The 16,560-nt window shown below is 43.7% G+C and overlaps 1 protein-coding gene and 1 long non-coding RNA gene across 12 annotated transcripts in view; both read right to left on the minus strand.

Moving 5' to 3' along the window:
- Window positions 1-1,448, minus strand: part of POGZ (pogo transposable element derived with ZNF domain) — a 48,933-nt gene extending 47,485 nt beyond the window's left edge. For 2 of the 9 annotated variants that reach the window (XM_044757625.2, XM_044757622.2), the window contains exon 1: window positions 1,079-1,401. The gene's annotated coding sequence lies outside the window, so the exon portion shown is untranslated. Of the gene's footprint in view, window positions 1-25; window positions 457-1,078 lie in introns of those variants that run through there. The other 7 variants (XM_070497827.1, XM_044757624.2, XM_044757623.2 and 4 more) reach the window with 6 other exon arrangements.
- An 8,416-nt stretch (window positions 1,449-9,864) lies between these two features.
- LOC106848382 (uncharacterized) overlaps window positions 9,865-16,560 on the minus strand; it is a 30,751-nt gene continuing 24,055 nt past the window's right edge. The window contains exons 4-5 of one of the 3 annotated variants that reach the window (XR_011498060.1): window positions 13,486-13,560; window positions 9,865-13,066 (exon numbers count right to left, since the gene is read on the minus strand). This is a non-coding gene — a long non-coding RNA (uncharacterized lncRNA). The remainder of the gene's footprint in view (window positions 13,067-13,485; window positions 13,561-16,560) is intronic. The other 2 variants (XR_006520170.2, XR_011498061.1) reach the window with 2 other exon arrangements.

Here is a 16,560-nt window from a genome sequence, read left to right on the forward strand (position 1 = left end):
AATGAGACTGGGCTAAATAACTTACAAGTCTCTTCAGCTCTACCCTTTTCTGAGCTAAGAATGCCCAAGACAAGACAGCAGAGAAACGTCCAGCGTTATTAACAGTTTGAGGGAATCCCGCGTGTGACGGGAGACGAAATCAAGACAACTCGCAAAACAGAGAGAGAGCAGGTGGATCAACGACGTCACTCCTTTTCAGTAGGTGCTAAGGTTCCAGAAAATAGTCCCTGGGATAAACATGGCGCCCACCGCGGCAGGATATATCCATCAGAAAACATTCTCTGCCCCATCCCATTTTATAAATCACGGCGCCCTCCCAAAGAAATTTGGGGGCCGAGGGAGGAGACTGTAAACTAACCGCAGTGCACTAAGGCTTGGGATCTACGATTGGCCCGAGCGCGGATTACATAACACAAGGGAGCGGCTAAGCAATCACTCATTTTCCTGCTCGCGCTCAAAAAGAGCGCCCCGCTCCTTCCCCGGCGGGGGAAGGGGCGGGGAGGGCCGCGCGCTACACGTCCCTCGGGGACGTCACCCCACCCGCCCCCCGCGCGGGCCTCGCCCCCTCGCCCGCCCCTCCCGCCGCCGCGCCGCCGCCCGCGCCCCCGCCCCCGCCCCTTCCCCAACGGGCCGCCGCCCGCGCCCGCGCCCGCCCACTCCTCCGAGACGCCCCGCGCCGGGCGTGCGTGTGGACGTCGGGTGTGTGCGGGGCCGTGGGGCGCGAGTGCGCGCGCGCGCGCCGCGGCAGGCGCCGGGGGCGGGGACGGCCGTCTGGCAGGCAGGGGCCTCCCCGGCCCGGCCGGCCGCGCACCTCCCGCGACTCCCGAAGCGCGCGCGCGCGCACGCACTCACACACACACAGGCGCGCGCGCGCCGCACCCCACGCCCGCCGCCGCTGCGGGCCGCGCCGCCACTCGCGGGGGGCGGGGGCGCGCGCCACCGGGCCCCCGCCCCCACCCCTCGTAGCCGCCCCATCCCCCTCTCATTGTCTCGCCTCGGAATGCCTCGCCGAGCGAAAAGATAACGGAACCCCCGGGAGCAGAGGTTGGGGAGAGAGAAGGCTCGCTCGCTCACTCACCTCCCGTGGTCGTCGCCGCCGGTAGTCTGACCCGAGGAAGGCGCCGTCGCCTTAAAGGGACCTTGCACCCGGCGCCGGGAGAAGGGGGTGGGAGCAGGGGAGGGGACGGGGGCTTGGGGGGAGACGCAGAAGAGGGAACCGTTGAAAGCTCGTCTCCCCGAGGGTGAAAGGAAACCTTCCTCGGGTTCGAGTGATTTAGGGTGGATTTTTTTCCCGAGGGGGGCGGGGGGGGCCCCGAGGGAGGGGGGTGGGGGGGCTAAGGAATGCGGCTCCGTGTACGGGAGCTGGCGCGGGGGAGAGAGACGCCGACTCCCCCCACCGACCCTCTTGCCCCGCGGAGGGATACGGCTCGTCACTTCCGCCCTCCCCCTTTTGTGGCCTTTCAATTGGTTGAAGCGCGTGACACGTCATGGGCTCATCCTAACCCCTGCCCGGGCTTCTTTTCTAGTCAAGTTTGTCTGGGCCTGCGAATAAATAAATAAATAAAAACATTTTTTTTAATGAAATAAAGAATAATTAGCTTCAGAAGCAATATCTAAGTTCTGGTGAGAAAAATGGGATTTCCAAAGAAAATATTCCTCCAATTCACTTGCCTGGACTTTCCAGGAAATTTTGGGAATCTCCCTACTTTCCACTCAAGGCTTGTACCTAATCAAGAGAGAAACTTCATGCCACAGGCCCGATGGTGAGGCCCAATGGCACCAACAACTGTCATTGGAACAAAGGCAGCAAAATGGCACTCACTCTTCCTCAAGAGACATTCAGCCAAGTAGTCTTATGGCAGTAGCCTTAAGTAAAGAACTTTCAAAAGCCATTCTTATCCTGAACCCTTCTGGATTCTGGAAAGACGTCACACACGATTACTTATCAAGGTGATTCATGTATGGAAACTGCTTTGAAACCATTGTGAAGAGGCTCAGCCAAGATCCTAAGTTCCCAGAAACCATAGACTCCACGTCTGTGCTTTTTGCTCCAATCAAGGCTGAGATGGATTGGTCCAAAGAAATTGATATCTATTGAAGACCATCCACTTGTTATTTTTCTCCAAAAAAAATTAACCTCTTTTCCGGGTAGCTAAGAGATTTTGTCATTTATTATCTCCTGAGATGATGATAAAAATTTTAATATTTGCCTTGGATATTTGAGGATGTTGTTGCTCTTTAAGCAATACACAAATATTTGCTCCAAACCAAGTATTAAATCAAAGCACTTGGTGCAAGATTGGGGAGATCCAGAACCGTATTTATTCCATCTCTTTATATACACACTGCATTCAAACAGCAGACTATGAAAATAGGCCGTGGAAGTAGGCGTTCCAAATTGTGCCCCATGCACATGGGTGCACACACTGGCACCCATTTTCTTTCCACTTCATACCAGAAACACGTGAGTGATTTCAATAGTCATTCTTAGGGAGAACATCATTATCTGAATTGAAAGAATCATTAAATCTTCTGAAGCCTTTCCAGACCTGGTCTGGAAAAGCCCATGGTGGGATTACGGAGTCAATCACTAAAAGACAAATTCTACATGAAGTTCTAATCGTATTTTATGCTTTGCTACAATAATTATTGTAATTCATTATAATGTGATTTGTCCCTGAAATATTCTTGTTGAAACCTTTTTTGCCATCCCATAAGTGCCAACTCATACTTTCTGCCAATGAGGTCTAGCCAAGCAGACTGTACCATGTACTGTTGACCAATAGCCATTAATAAACCATACTGAAAATGCATTATCATCCATTTATTCATTCAACAAATATTACTGAGTCCTTGCTATATGCCAGGCACTGTTCTAGGTGCTGGGAATACAACAACAACAAAAATAAACAAAATCCCTGAACTCATGAAACTTAGACTCTAGTGGAGAGAGAGATACAATATACAGAGAGACAAATTGTTCCAATATCTATGGTTGAGTAACAAATGGCCCCAAAACTGGGTGGCTTAGAAGAACAATTTTATTATTATCTCTCATGGTTCTGGAAGGTGATTAGGCTAAGCTAAGCGGTTCTTGCTTAGAGTCTCATGCAATGGCTGGGGCTGAAGTAATCTCAAAAGCTTCCTCAAAAGTCTGGGACTTGGAGCCAGCCCAGTGGTGCAGTGGTTAAGTGCACACATTCTGCTTTGGCGGCCTGGGGTTCGCTTGTTCAGATCCCGGGTGCAGACATGGCACTGCTTGGTGAGCCATGCTGTGGTAGGCGTCCCACATATAAAGTGGAGGAAGATGGGCACGGATGTGAGCTCAGGGCCAGTCTTCCTCAGCAAAAAAAAAAAAAAAAAAAAAGGATTGGCAGCAGATGTTAGCTCAGGGCTGATCTTCCTCAAAAGAAAAAAAAAATGTCTGGGACTTGATAATGACTGTTGGCTTGGATTGCAGCTGGGGCCGTTGGCCAGAACAGCTGGCTGTTGGCCTCTGCATGTGGCCTGTGTTTCCTCATATCATAGTGGTTGAGTTCCAAGATTGTTTGCCCCAAGGGGACCAGGAAGAGGTTCTATGGCTTTTTGTGAGCTAGCCTCAGAGCTCACATAGCATCACTTCCACCATAGTTACAGGCTCACCTTGATTCAAGGCGAACGGGAAACATCTTTCAAAGGGAGTAGTAGAAACATCACATTGTAAGAAAAGTATGTGGATTGGGAATCTTGTGGCCATCTTGGAAAATACAATCTGCCACACATTATATAAATAAATATATAATATGTGATATGGTGATAGGTGCTATGGTTGGGGGAAAGGACAGACTAGGGGAATTGGAGGTGTGGTGCAGGGGTGGGGTGGGGAAGTTTTATTTTATGTGGGGTGGTTGGAGAGGCTTCCTCATTAAGGTGATATTTGAGCAGAGACCTGAAGAAAGTGAAGCCAAGTTCAAGTTTTACTCTTGGTGAAAGTGAAGTCGTTGGAAGATTTTGAGCCAAGGAGTGATATGACCTGACTAACATGTTTAAGGAACACTCTGGCTGCTTGTAGAGAATTCCTGGAAGGGACGAGGGTAAACGCAGGGAGACAAGTTAGGTGGCACCTGCAATAATCCAGATGAGAGATGATGGTGGTCTGGCCCAGCGTGGGAGCTGTGGAGCTGCTCCCTCAGCTGAGTGAGTTCTGTGGTGTGTGTTTACTTCTCTATTGTCCTGTGATTTCGTTTGGGCCCTGGGAGACAATTTTGACCCATAAGGGCTAACAAAATGGGTGTGAGGAATAATGTGTGTGCTTGCCACAAAGAAAGAAAGGAAGAATATTGTGCTGAATGTTAACATAGGAGTTTTGTGGCGGCTGGAGGCACTTTTGAGTAAAGACTTCGGAGAACCAGAGTAAAGATCAACAATCAGAGATTGGAGTAAGCTCTTTGATCTTATAAAAGGTATCCAAACTGCCACAGTCTGGGAGGATTGACCAAGAGCTGAATGACGGATAGCTGGAAGAAATCGGGGTAGAGACATTTTATAACTCAGAGGATTTGAAGAAAACTCCACCACCTTGAAACAGTGGAGCAGCATCTCAAAAAAGGCTATACCGTTAGTGCTCCCATTTCCGGAAGCATATCCCCCGTGTTAAAGAGGGAATATCCATGTTAATTTGAACAGTCTTGGAACATTTTGCTGTCATCAGCTAAGACACAAGTTTCTAGAGCAGAGCAGCAGAACTGACAGCTGTGGTCTCTCTCATATTTGAACCACCTTGATGATGATGGGAAACAAAGCAGCAGAACAAATAACCTGGATTGAATCCTTAGAAATCAGCTCACATGTGCCTCTGTGACATATTGGGGTGGGGTCTGAAAGTCAGTCCAGTTGGGTATGTTGAAGAAATTGAACCCTAATACTGCTGCTAAAAAGCTACCCCAGTGTTCAGTAGCCAACTTAGAAAAACTGAATCCTCTCCATATGGGTTTCTAAGAAAGGTCAAAAGTTAATGGAAGTCCCAAGTTAGGCATTTCACAGTTAGGTAGCAGAAGACTGTTTTTTTTCCTACAGTTTATGGGGACACTTATTTGCTTCGTTGGCCAATGGTTTCTACCACGAGTTGAAAATTGGAACCACCTGTAGCTTGGACAGTGTCAACACAGAGAGACAAATGATTTCAGCATGTCTTCAAAAGCCATAGGTGCCCCTCTGCTGTCATTTTGCTAATATACAGACACAATCACTGACTGCTCACGTTGAGTGTGAGGCTGACCTGTACGTGTTGGGGTGGGAAGCAGAGAGGATTGTGAGGTCAGGCCAGGTAGAAAGGAGCTTTGTGGGGGACAATGCAAGATTTCTTTAAAAACAATCGTCCTGCTCTCTACAACACACACTCAGGGGGATTGAAACCAGGAGCTCAAAGGGAGCTACTCCTTTTGAAAGACGTAAGAGAGAGAAAAACAGTGGAGAAATTTTCACCATCGGAGCATCTCCCAGCTCAGAAAGATTGACAGCTGATTGCACTGAGCCTGGGAGTCAACAGAAGCCAACATGTATGGGTGAAAAGGAGGACAGTGAAATGCTTCACTTGACAGGGAAATCACTGTGAAATAAAAGGCAAGTGATGATCTATATTTAACTAGTGTCAAATAAAAAATGGAGAACTTGGGGGCTGGCCCAGCGGCATAGTGGTTAAGTTCAGATGCTCTGCTGTGGCATCCCAGGGTTCGTACGTTCGGCTCATGGACCTAGCACCACTTGTCAAGCCATGCTGTGGCGGCATCCCACATAAAATAGAAGAAGATTGGCACAGATGTTAGCTCAGGGCCAATCTTCCTCACAAAAAAAAGGGGGGCGGGAAGGGACTCGGAGGCTGCTACTAGATTTTATTTAGGAATATAATTTGCTACCCCCTTATGTATAGAGGAGCTGAGGACTCTCCTGAGGGCAGAGAAAATTCTCAGGAGACGAGAAATAGCCAGAGGAAGTTTTCAGACTGGGTTTATAAAAGAAGAGTTCCTCATCAGCTTTCAGTAAGAAGCAACTGACGGTCTCTGTCTTCGAAATACATTTTGCAGGAAATGCATGAGCAGCAACTTCTTCAGTCATCAAGACTTCTCTGTGAGTTGCTGTAAGATTTCATAGAAGATAATGATTTAAACTTTGAATTAAATTAATATTATTTAAGAGACACCCAGAAGCAAACTTGTTTCATCTAGTTTGTTGCTACAGAGTTGAGCAGGTATGATTATCAAGGAATTAAATTGATTCCATAAAACTTCATGGAAAAATGAATTGGTTTACTTTATGGACACACTTGTTGTGTGGCTTGTTCATTATAATAGATTGCAAAGTAAAATTTAATTAAAATTTCCTTTTTTCTCTAGGATACATTCTTTTCTAATTTAGCAGTGTTTGTGTTTTATTATAGTCATGGATAATCTCCAGAACACAACTGTAGACATTAAATAACTTATCGATTCATTCTTTTGAAGGACATGAGAATTAATATCATTATTTTACAGATGAAGAGACTGAGGTATCCTCCAGAATTAAGTTTTAAAGCTTTCTGGTGTAGATAAGTGGTCAGATCCTTCTGGGTCTCTTCTTATTGTTGAGTATGTACAATGGAACTTAGAAGTGGCAAGAAGGCCATCTCCCGTGACCAGCCAAGGACTCATTTTTAATGCCTTTTCTATTGCCTGAAACATAAAGGTAATAAAATATGAAAATGTGAAAGTGCCAAGATTCACCAATTTAAAATCATTTTAGAGAAGGAAAACAATTTAACCTTCATTCAACCAGGAAATAATTCTCATTTCTAGGTTGGTGTGTAAATGCATTCGTGTGTAAGTACTGTGAGTAGGTGTGAATATGAGTTCCTCTTTCCTACACACCCTGCTTCCTGGCAGCCTCTGATCTCTGCTTTTCCTATTCAGAGATCTTATTCCTAGCTTAGAAAAGTGAATCTTAAACTTTTCTGCATTATGAACCCCTTGAAAATCTCTATGAAAGCTATGGATTATCTCCCCTAGAAAAATGCACATTTGTACATATACACAAAATTTTGCAAATACTTTCAGGCTTGAAGCCCATTCATGTGCCTGTGCATGAACCCCATGGAAAGAACCTCAGGCTCTGGCCTCATTCGACAAGATGCTTCACTCTCTCTCTTCTCAGAGAAATGATACATCTCTCAATAATCATATGAACATGTAGGGCCAAAGAACTCGAGATTTTTCTCACTTTAACAAATGGCTTATTATTATTATTATAAGTACTAATTGTTATTAGTAGTACTATTATTATTTTATTTCTTCCTTTATCTTTGCCCAAGATGTTCTTCAAGATCTAGGAAACTCTAAGGCCTGAAAGACGATCAGATAGTCCCCCTACCTTAGCCAGTTGAATTGACACCATTGGAATTGAGGAGGTTGTCTCTGATTCTCCAACCCTGCAAATATAGTGACCTTCCTGTGATGCCTGGCCCTACTTCACCTAATTCATTGGCTGTGGCTCACTGAATATTCATGTGCTCTCTACATTTCCCAGCCTCCCTTGCAGCTGTATTAGGTAGGGCCTCAAGATAGAGTCCTGACAAATAGGAATGCAAGTGTAAGTAATGGGTTACTTCTGGTCCAGTGCACTTAAAGGTTGGTGTGGCTCCTCTCTTCCCAATTAGTGAGATGGTGGAAGCACAAGATGGAAGCAGCCTAGATCCCTGAGTTACCTCAGGGAGGAGAGCTGAACTAGTGAGTTGCCCAATATACTTTGGACTTTACCAGAACAACAACAAAAAACCTTTATTGTGCTAAGCCACTGAGATTCCACGATTAATTCGTTAATTCAGCATAGCCTAACTATACTGATTAATACATGGGCATAAGATGGGACTAAAAGATAAGAAATTACCCCAGAATAATTTTATGGTTAAGAATGGGAGATAGTATGGTGAACTGGATAGATCTTGATATTACCTACATTGTAGGGTTATTGTATTACAGATATAATATATAAAATGCCCAAGATAGTACCTGGCTTATATTAGTAAATCCATAAGTGCTGGCTTTTATTAGTAATTCTTAAAACATCATATATCATAATAGAAGTATTTTATGGGACATGATAAAATTTGATTACACTCATGGATGACAGTTTCCCTATTCTGACTCTTTCCCAGATTTCTCTCCTTAAGCGATCTTCTAGATAGTTTGGCTCTTGGGCTCAGGCACCTTTTATAAAATTGCTGGAAGTAATAACTCCCAAGAAATAAGTAGTTTATTGTCTTTAATCAGCCAAATATTTAGTAAAAGCCTATTATTTCTTCCACATATTAATTAACAAAACAGTACAACAGGTAACATAATATCGCCAAGTGCTAATTTGTGTGGTCCAGGCAATTAAATAAAATGGCACATAAAACGATCCTAACTGTGTGAGATGGACAGTACATTCTGAAAAGAGAAAGGAAAGATCTATGCAGGCTCAAGTTTTCAGTGAAAACTTCTTGAAAGGAGTGAGGTTCAGATCATGTCTTGAAGAATGGGTGGGACATAGATAAATGAGGGAAAGGAAGAAAGGCATTCCCATTGGGCAACAGAATGATCAAGGTACAAAAAATAAGTTAAATAAAATATTAGGTTTTATTCATTATATAAATTTTATAATACATATATAAATATACATTTTATATACATAAATATATAATTGCTGGGGGGTTTTGTAGGTAAAAACCAACCTAATATTGGCAATTTCATACTGTTCAAACTAATAAAAGTGGCATTTGTGGTGTGATAAACTGGAAGTTTCAACTGTATTGGTAATGTTTTATTTTTTATACTGAGTCATAGGTGCACAGCTTCCTTATATTACTTATTTCTTGTGGTTCTTAAATATTTCATAGTCATCTTTTAAAAATAATTTAAAGAAAAGCAAAAAAAAAAATGTTAAGTCTCGTCAAATAATTTAAACAATCCCTTTAGGTGACACTCTTTCTCTGTAGGAAAGTAACACTCAGTTTTCTCAGCATTCCCCAGATTTCCTCGAAGTGTATTAGGGGACAAACATGGCTTATGCAACAACAAAGGAGAGAATCCAGACACCTCTGAGTCCAGTGTTCTTTGAGTCCTCTGGCCTTCTGGGCAATGTGCCTTCTCCCCCTGGCCACTGCTTGCCCTGCTGGTGTTTGCAGCTGAAATCTGTGGCTCAAGGCCATGTGCATATAACTTGTGAGCTGTCCTCCCTTAGGTTCTTCAGGCCTCGTGGCTCTCCTTCAACCTCCCCTCAGCTCTCTGGCTCTTCAGGTCCCGTTACAATTTGTCTATGAGGCCCATTTGACCCTCATCTTGGGGTGGTGGTGGGGTGGGTAACTCTGCAGCCCTCACTACAGTGTTATCTTGCCCTGCTAAGATCACCCCTCCAGCAAGCTCCCCAGCCAGGCATGTAGCCACTGTGGCCCTCACTGACAGCAGCCCAGGAAAGCTAGACCTCAGGGCCTCTGCCTGACTACAGTTCACTCACACTTTTACCTGGTGTGCTAGGCCAGAGGAGGATACAGAGCATCCTGTGCACAGGGGCCCAAACGGGAGAGGTCCCTGCTATTCCCTCCAGTTATCTGATGCACCTCGTCATCTCTAGACAGAAGCCTGGAGAGGAGAAATCTGGACACACATCTGATAGTTTCCCCTTTCCCTCTTTTTCTCTCTTTCTTCTTCCTGTAATCCCCCAGGACCAAAAACACATGCTTCCCTGCCTTTATCCACCCCTTGTCCTTCCACCACTGAGCAGCAGGCATCACGGCCAGGCAGTCACACTTTTTGGGAGCGCTCCCTGAGTTAAGTCCTCCAAGCTGGGCTCTTCAGGGAGTTACAGAATTTTTTTGTCATCTTAAAAGGACTTTAGAAAATCTTCTTTCAAGCCACTAACCTGACTTAGAAATTTCTTGTCTTGCTATAAAATCCTATGTTGAATGTCAGAAGCTAAATATTGCAGTATTTTTCCCCCATTCCTTCTGTAACAAATCCTTATCTCCCCCAGGCAGATGGATGCCAAGGGCCAACTAAGGATACAGTCATTGATTCGGAAAGGAAAGAAGGATAGCACACTATTTTTCAAAATACAATCACATGTTGCTTAATGACAGGGATACATTCTGAGAAACTCGTTACACAATTTTATCATCGTGCGAATGTCATAGAGTGTACTTACACATACCTAGATGGTATAGCCTACTACACACCTAGCATATATGGTACTAATCTTGTGGGACCACTATCATATGTATATGTCATCCGTCATTATGTGATGCATGACTATATTACTTTTAATTTTTTATTTTTGTGAAGAAGATTGGCCCTGAGCTAATATCTGTGCTAATCTTCCTCTATTTTATGTGGGATGCCACCACAGTGTGGCTTGACGAGCAGTGCTAGGTCTGCACCTAGGATCCAAACCTGCAAACCCCGGCCGCCAAAGCGGAGCGTGTGAACTTAACCACTATGCCGCTGGGCCGGCCCCTATTACTTTTATCATTGCACTAAAATTCTCCCCATCCCCATTCCTTTCCTTCACAGATCTCTAACAGCTGTCCCATGACCCACATAGGTCAAACTCTGAGATTTATTGCCAGGGTTGATACTCAAAATGGTAAACAACTAGCTGAATAGCAGCCCTGACCCATGACCAACATGTAGAGGAAATAAAACCAGTTAAGTAAGTTCACAGTGTTTGCTTCTCCCCTCTCCCAAGGCACATCTGTGTACAGCTTTGTGAACGTTTTACCCAGGGGCCCCCCTGCCTCAGTCCAGGTTTGCAATGACCCCCTCCTGCCTGGTAGGCGAGACCTGTGGAGTGTGCCCGTGCACTTCAGATGCCAGTTAACAAGCCAAGACTTCAAGAAACAGAAAATATCCCGTGGCTATCACAACTGCCTTTTAGGCAGGAGGTCTTTGGGGGAAAATGCTCAGGCCCAATATTCAGAGAATCAGTAAAAAAAAAAAAAAAGTGAAAGGAGAGCCTGGCAGAGGGTGACGAGTCCTGCCAAGCACTGACTGGCACATTATTTAACCTCATCTAAGCTCAGTTTCTTCGTCTACGAGGTGGGGTTATTAGGAGCGCTCACTAACCTAACGCATGTACGATACTCAGCACAGAAAAGTTTTGAGTATATGTTAGCTGTTAAATGAATGATAATAATTATCTTATTATTGTTGGGCCATGGCCCACTACTGACAATGCAGAATGTTCCTACTGTCAGCACCTGCACCACACATACACATGGGCTTTCTAATCCAAATGTTGAACTAATGAAAAGGGGAGGATGAAGTGAGTGTGTGTAATGAGGACAAAGCGGGTAGTGAAGGCAGAAAATTCAGTCACAGACTATAGCCCTGGTTGGCACAAAAGAGAGCTTCTCCTACTGAGAAGGGAAAAGTCAAATTCAAGCACTTCAGGCTTTCATATCACCTATAAAGGAGGATAAAAATTTTAAAATAAGCAATAAGGGGAACGAGAAAAATATTTATTTAAAAATAAAAATAAAATAGATCCACGGGAGTACTTGATTACACGATATTCCAGCCACCTGGCTTCCTGGGACTGCCCTGGAGGCAGCGCTTTCTGGCACATTTGGAATGGGTTGGAGGTCCTGGGGTCACAAGGTAGAAGAGAAGCCGCAGAAAAAGAGGAGTTTGGCAGAACTGCCTTCATATTTTAGGTTATAGCTTTCTTTACCGAAATAATAGCTTTAAAGAAACAAACTATTCATAAATCGTTAATACAGATGTTGAGATGGGAAGATGATAAGCAAGAAAGATAAAGTCTGTACTATTCTTTAAATGAAACACTGTCTAAGCGTAGAGGAATTAATTAGATGACTTTCCAAATCTTTCCAATCTCAGCATCCTAAAATAATTCCACTGTCTGGTGCAGTGGTTTTCAAACATTTTTTGACAGCAACCCACAGGAAGAGATACATTCTCTATCTCGAATCAATAAACACAAACACACATTCGGTATTCTCTTAGGATACAGGTTTCATGAAATAATATTGATCCTTACTATGTAAATATTTTCCTGTTCTTTTATTCTGGCTCCTTCTTTCCCTTTTTCCCTCTCTAATGCTCCTTTGTCAAACTGATTTGTCACCCACCATTTGAAAAATACAAGGTAGTGGGTTTTCCTAATCATTATATACTTCTGCAGGCTGGTTTACCTATCCTGAATGCGGATAGAAGTCAGCAAACCGCCTAAAAGAGCAGTTTCTAGGTTTGACTGTTGTCTCCATGATTTAAACAGTCATTCCCAGGGGACCTTGTTTGCCCTGCAGGGGAACCTAACGGTTTGGGAGCCAGAGGAGAGAGAGACGGATAACATGAGAATCGGTACAACGGGACTGCAAGGTCTGAAGACAAGAACCATTTGTCTAGTGGAATCTATTTTTTCTTAAATCTTCATCTTAAATATTTAGCATCACCATACACCTTTTACAATTAACCCATCAAACAAAACTCTGGCTTGAGGGCCCAATTATTCATTTTCCCGGAAGGGAGACGTGTTTCTAGAGCCCAGGCTCCCGCGACTCCCCCGGCGCCCCAGCCCTTCTCCGGCCTCGGGTAACTTTTCCCTCCAGTTTGGTGGAAGGTTACATTAGGAGAAAAGAGTCCCTACCGTCTAGAAACTTTTCAAGGGAAATGAGGGCGTTTGACGTGCCGGTGGGTGGGCGGCCGGGCCGGGCCGGGCCTCGGAAGCCGCGAACGCCCGGGGCAGGGCGGCGCGCGGGGGCGGAGGCGCCGGCTGCGGGCGGGACGCGGCGGGAGTAAAGGAAGCCGAGCGGCGGGAGGAGAAAGTCCTGAAGTCCGGGAAAAGGCAGCGTCGGCCTGCGCGCCTCTGCTGTGTGCCCGCCGCCCGGGAGAGGGCGCTGGCGGCCGGGGCATTGAGGGCCGGGCCCGAGGTCTTCTGAACCCTGGAGTGGGCTTGGGTTAAGAGCCGTCTTTTCTTACTGATAATTTCCTCTTGTCATCGTGATCTGTGGCCTCAGACTGCGTCAAGGGGGTCATATTAAGAGTGCAGAAAATGAGGTGACCTGGAGAAAAAATTAAAAGGCGATTTTTAAAATAGAGGGTTTTTTTCTGCTCCTTTTTTCTCTCTCAAATTAATTTAGATGTAAATTACATTCTGAAAGGCCCCAAGATCAGGCCCCAAGGCTCTGGCTGCTGCCCCCACCTGACACGTAGAATAAGATTTTGGTGTGATAGTAATTTTGCCAAATGGAGGTCGATGCCCCAAAACATCACCCTGGTAAGTAATGAACTTTTCCATGGGTGATGACTTTCAGTTTTTGTTGTACTTCATTCTAATACATGTCCCTTCTTCAAGTGGGTAAGATGATACCTAGCTCAGCCCACGTGTAATTCATATTATTTTAAAGAAATCTCTATGGTATGTAATTTACCTAGTTTCTCCTTCCTTAGATTTAGGAAATTTTGTTTTATTTCTACTTGCATTTTAAGTATCTTTTGCCATGCTGTTCTTAGTGTAGATAAACAGCCGGTCTCTCTCTCTCTCTCCTGGTTGGCACTGTCAAGAAACATTTAGGGAGTGGTCATTCAGGATGCTGTTGGGTAGTCCAGGTTAAACAATCTGACATACCTGTTCATTTCATTACAAATAGCATTTAGGAGTTCTTATACATATAGTCTATACCATGCTATAAAACAGAAATCTTCGTGAAACGTAAACTTAAATATAGGGACCCTGTTTTATTCTTCAGTGAAATGGAGTTAATCTCCTTGCAGTATTGTGCATTTTAAAGGGTCTAGGATATAACAGGGACTCATTAAATGATAGCTATTAGTATTACTTATCTTGATATGGTCCAAAGTGCTTTGCGCATGGCAAACACTCAATATGTATTGGTTGAATGAATGAACATGCTGCATCACAATCTATACACATAGGGAAAAGAGCAGGATGGGGGCCCTCTAGAGCAATGACTTCATTTCATCGATGAAGCTTAGTGTGGAGGTGTCCATCCTGCAGCCCTTTTACTTGATATAGGCTCTCTTGACGTTGGAATTTGGACCACTTAAATTTTCAGGGGGAAACAGTATGCCTAATTAACGAGTGGGGCCTAACCTCTTATCAGTATGGAACTTGAGAAGTTTGTTTAAATATGGAAAAGCTAAGCTCACTTGACACAGTTCAGGGGAAAAAAGGTTTCTACATATTATTCAAGTTATTCATGTCAAAAGCCATTAGTGGGCTCCAGCTTCCATTACATCATTCATTAGGAGAGTGTGGGCTGGGAGCTCTGCAAGTCCCATGAGTCGATGAAGGAATTAAGACTGAATTTTCTTTGTGTTTCTGCCCTTAGCCATATTCAGCTTTTAGTATGTTTGGAAAAGTTTAAAGCAGAACAGGGAGATCTAGTTTATTTTAATGCTGTCAGACTGCTAAGCGGTGGAAACTTGTTGAAGAGATTTACTGAGCTGTTTCCTTAGCTTAAAGACTTTAGTGAATTAATTAAAAGGGTACTGAGAGATACAATATGACAGACCCCTACTGGCTCATAAAATTGTTCTTTCTGATTGACGTGATGTGAAAGCTGAGCACAGTGCGTGTAAAGCTGCAGGGGAATGAAACGAGAGCAGGGCTGATGTGTTCAAAGACATGCACGTGTTCGACTCCAACTGGCTGTGACAACGGAATCAGCTGAGCGCCACCCTCATTTCCTTTTGCCCAAGCACCTGAGCTCAATAGAAGCACAGACTTTGGCAAGGTGCTAAACCGTTTGGTGAAAATGAGGTCACAACTTCAGAAGAGCTTCACAGGTTTTGATGTGTAGGTATTACGTTTCATGTTTTAGTTATTGCTTTTAGAATCCACACCCTAAGACAGTCCTCAGTTATTGAGCCATATCTGTGCTATTCAGTTTCCAGAGCAACTGACTGAGCTGAAAGTGAACTATGTCCATGAGGAGACAAATATCTCTGGAATTTTTGAGACAAGTAGATGAATTACAGAGGTATTCTAAAATTTTTGGCCAAATTCTGGGCAATGTTTGGGTCTGGCTGGTTTAGAAAGTACATTGTTTTTCAGCCAACAGTGAAGTGAACGTTGTCAACAATGTCAGCCACCCTTGAACCCAAAAGCCTTCATCACTAATGCATATATGTAGTTAGAAATTGAATGTGCTCTGCTGAATATAATTTATTTATTCATTCAACGCATATTTATTAAATGCTAGGTCTTGGAGATACCTCAATTCATATAGTCTATAACAGTGCTCTTCAATAGGAATGTAATTTGAACCACATATGTAATTTAAAATTTTCTAGTAGCCACATTAAGAATACAATCCCATTTGCAGTTGTAACAAAAAGAATAAAACAACTAGGAATAAATTTAACCAAAGAGGTGAAAGACCTATACACTGAAAACTGTAAAACATTGTTGAAAGAAACTGAAGAATACAAAAAGAAATGGAAAGATATTCCATGTTCATGGATTGGAAGAATTAACATAGTTAATGTGGCCATGCTTCCTAAAGCAGTCTACAGATTCAATGCAACCCCTATGAAAGTTCCAACGACATTTTTCACAGAAATTGAACAAAGAATCCTAAAATCTCTATGGATCAACAAAAGACCCTAAATAGCCAAAGGAACCCTAAGAAAAAAGAACAGAGCTAGGGGCCAGCCTGGTGGTGTAGCAGTTAAGTTTGTGTGCTCCGCTTTGGTGGACCAGAGTTCCCCGGTTCAGATCCTGGGTGCAGACCTATGCACCACTCTCAAGTCATGCTATGAGACATCTATGGACAGCTAATTTTTAACAAGGGAGCCAAGAACATACAATGGAGAACGGAAACTCTCTTCAATAAATGGTGTTGGGAAAACTGGACAGCCACATGCAAAAGAATGAAAGTAGACCATTATCTTTCGCCATGCACAAAAATTAACTCAAAATGGATTAAAGACTTGAATGTAAGACCTGAAACCATAAAACTTCTAGAAGAAAATAGGCAGCATGCTCTTTGACATCGGTCTTAGCATATTTTCAAAGAACATGTCTGACCAGGCAAGGGAAACAAAAGGAAAAATAAACAAATGGGATTACATCAAACTCAAAAGCTTCTGCACAGCAAAGGAAACCACGAACAAACAAAAAGACACCTAACAATTGGGAGAAGATATTTGCACACCATATATCTGATATGGGGTTAATATCCAAAATACGTAAAGAACTTATGCATCTCAACAACAAAGAAAAAAACAACCCAACCGAAAAATGGGCAAAAGATCTGAACAGACATTTTTCCAAAGAAGATATACAGATGACCAACAGGCACATGAAAAGATGTCCAACATCACTAATTATTAGGGAAATGCAAATCAAAACTACAATGACATATCACCTCACACCCATCAGAATGGTTATAATTAACAAGACAAAAAATAAGTGTTGGAGAGAATGTAGAGAAAAGGGAACACCCACACACTGCTAGTGGGAAAGTAAACTGCAACCGCTATAGAAAACAGTACGGAGACTCCTCAAAAAATTAAGAATAGAACTACCATA

This window comes from Equus asinus, chromosome 25 (assembly GCF_041296235.1).
Source record: "Equus asinus isolate D_3611 breed Donkey chromosome 25, EquAss-T2T_v2, whole genome shotgun sequence".
Lineage (NCBI taxonomy): Eukaryota > Metazoa > Chordata > Mammalia > Perissodactyla > Equidae > Equus > Equus asinus.